This window comes from Pavona decussata, unplaced genomic scaffold, assembly GCF_977016875.1.
Source record: "Pavona decussata unplaced genomic scaffold, jaPavDecu1.1 SCAFFOLD_2808, whole genome shotgun sequence".
NCBI classification, from domain to species: domain Eukaryota; kingdom Metazoa; phylum Cnidaria; class Anthozoa; order Scleractinia; family Agariciidae; genus Pavona; species Pavona decussata.
In genome coordinates, this window is record NW_028146281.1 from 12,501 (window position 1) to 15,000 (window position 2,500).

The 2,500-nt window shown below is 43.5% G+C and overlaps 1 non-coding gene across 1 annotated transcript in view; it reads left to right on the forward strand.

Annotated features, from left to right (window-relative positions):
• The first annotated feature begins 2,381 nt into the window (after nucleotides 1-2,381).
• Nucleotides 2,382-2,500, forward strand: part of LOC146447083 (small subunit ribosomal RNA) — a 1,800-nt gene continuing 1,681 nt past the window's right edge. The window contains exon 1 of the ribosomal RNA XR_014862158.1: nucleotides 2,382-2,500. This exon is cut by the window's right edge and continues 1,681 nt beyond it. This is a non-coding gene — a ribosomal RNA (small subunit ribosomal RNA).

Genomic DNA, 2,500 nt, shown 5'->3' on the forward strand with positions numbered 1-2,500 from the left:
GGTCCACCACAAAACCCAATTCTTTTCTAAGTGAAAAGTCCTCAAAATTTTTAGAAAAACTCTTAGAAAAATTGTTTGGTATGAGAAGGACCTCGACTTCGAAAATTCTGTGGTGTGGGGAGGTCTTTTGACCTACCAAAAAAATTGGTGGTGTGAGGAGGACCTCTGACTTAGAATTAGGGTTTGAAATGGGGTTAGGGTTAGGGTTAGGGTAAGTGTTAGGGTTAGGAAAAAGGTTTAAATGATATTTGGAGAGGTTTTTCGGGTGTTTAGAGGCTATTTATGCTATGTAACGAGTATTTGCTTATATACTTGCTTATATACTTAGGTCAACAATTTATAGCAAAAATGTGTTCCAGCCAAGTTCTTTTAGACGCTCTTTCGAATGGCAACATTCCCGATTGAAAATGGCGACCTACCAAAATCCGCACTTTGCTTCCCCGTCCATATAGAGGTGAGTATTTGACTTTGCTTCCGTCAGAGTCAAGGAAACACATTGAAAATGGAATCAGCATACAAGAAAACCTAGTTTGGGATAGGTTTTGTGCCTTCCGTGGTATTATAACCATAGAACTGCTCCTGAGGGGGGTAGGGTAGGCCCACCAAAAAGTGCACTTCTGGTTAGGTCGCTAATTTCTAAAATAAATGTGTCCCAACCAAGTTTTTTTGGACGCTCTTTCGAATGGCAACATTCCTGATTGAAAATGCCGACCTACCAAAATCCGCACTTTGCTTCCCCGTCCATATAGGGGTGAGTATTTGGCTTTGCTTTCGTCAGAGTCAAGGAAACACATTGAAAATGGAATCAGCATACAAGAAAACCTAGTTTGGGATAGGTTTTGTGCCTTCCGTGGTATTATAACCATAGAACTGCTCCTGAGGGGGGTAGGGTAGGCCCACCAAAAAGTGCACTTCTGGTTAGGTCGCTAATTTCTAAAATAAATGTGTCCCAACCAAGTTTTTTTGGACGCTCTTTCGAATGGCAACATTCCTGATTGAAAATGCCGACCTACCAAAATCCGCACTTTGCTTCCCCGTCCATATAGGGGTGAGTATTTGGCTTTGCCTTTGTCAGACTCAAGTAAAAGCATTTAAAATGGAGTCAGCATACAAGAAAACCTAGATTGGGATAGTTTTTCTGCCTACCGTGGGATCATAACCATAGAACTGCCCCTGAGGGAGGTAGGGTTAGGGTTAGCGTTAGGGTTAACGTTGGGGTTAGGATTGAAGACAGAAGATTGGTGATGTCAGGAGGACCTTCTTAAAACAAACAGAAATACACTTATTAGGGGACTAGGGCCAGTGGACTCAGAAATGTCTTTCGTAGCAGTCTCCTATAAGAGTATTTTTCTCTGATTTAGGTGACTCCTCCTCACACCACCATTTTTCTTAGTCGAAAGACCTCTTCACAGCACGACTTTCCTGATGGATTTCTATGTAACTGCTCGTGCTGAGAGGTGTGTCGAAAGTTGATCATGTTCCCGTAAAATCTGAGGTCTCCACTGTCTAGCGAGGTACTTACAGTGAATATAGTGAATTTTTCAAAAATTGGAGAATTCTGACTTTTGCGATGAATTTTAATGTAATTGGTCGTGCTGAGAGGCGTGTTAAAATTTGAACATGTTCCCGTAAAATCTGAGGTGAGAATTAGTGAGGTACTTACAGTGCGTATAGTGACAAATCTTTAAAAGCGTGAAATTATGGGATGTTGTGGCTTCAATGGGTTTTTAAGATGTCACCAGTCATTTGGCATGACTTACAAACGATTTGGCTGGTTGTGGGTTCGATTTTCAAAATTTCATTTTTTTCGCGTTTTTATTTTCTGTCTACCATATCATGCAGTCTCCTTATTAGCGTTTGGGGGTTATAGTGTGGGCAGGTTGGTCGCAAAGGTTCCGAGAGGAGCTGGCTAGTAAACCCTGTCCCTTATGTTCCACGGCGGCAAGGCGGAGAAATAGAGGGCAGAATTGACTAACGGGCAAGGAAAGTTGGGCTTGTAGCTTTCCTTTCGAAGGAGGGAAAAGATGATGCCCGAAAGCATTGTCACTGTAGTGGCAGGCAGAGTGTAGATGGAAGTTGTGTACGCTAGCCTTTGGCTAATGATAGAGACAAAAGAGCAGGAGGATATTTTCCTTCGCAGAAGCACTTTTCTTGCCTTCCTTCAGCTCGCTTGGCGAGTCTGACAGGTATGCCTGAACTGTGCACGGGTCCAGTTGTGAGAAAGACGTGGCAAACAAGACGGGGTTTCCCTTGACCGAGGGACCGTGTGGTCCGTTTGGCTCATGGGTTCCCCCCGTGGAGGCAAAATCTAAGAAAGCTTGCTCTCCCTCTGCGGAGGGGGGCCGCTTAGCAAGGAACTTCTGTTCCCTGCGGTGGATAGTTACCTGGTTGATCCTGCCAGTAGTCATATGCTTGTCTCAAAGATTAAGCCATGCATGTCTAAGTATAAGCACTTGTACTGTGAAACTGCGAATGGCTCATTAAATCAGTTATCGTTTAT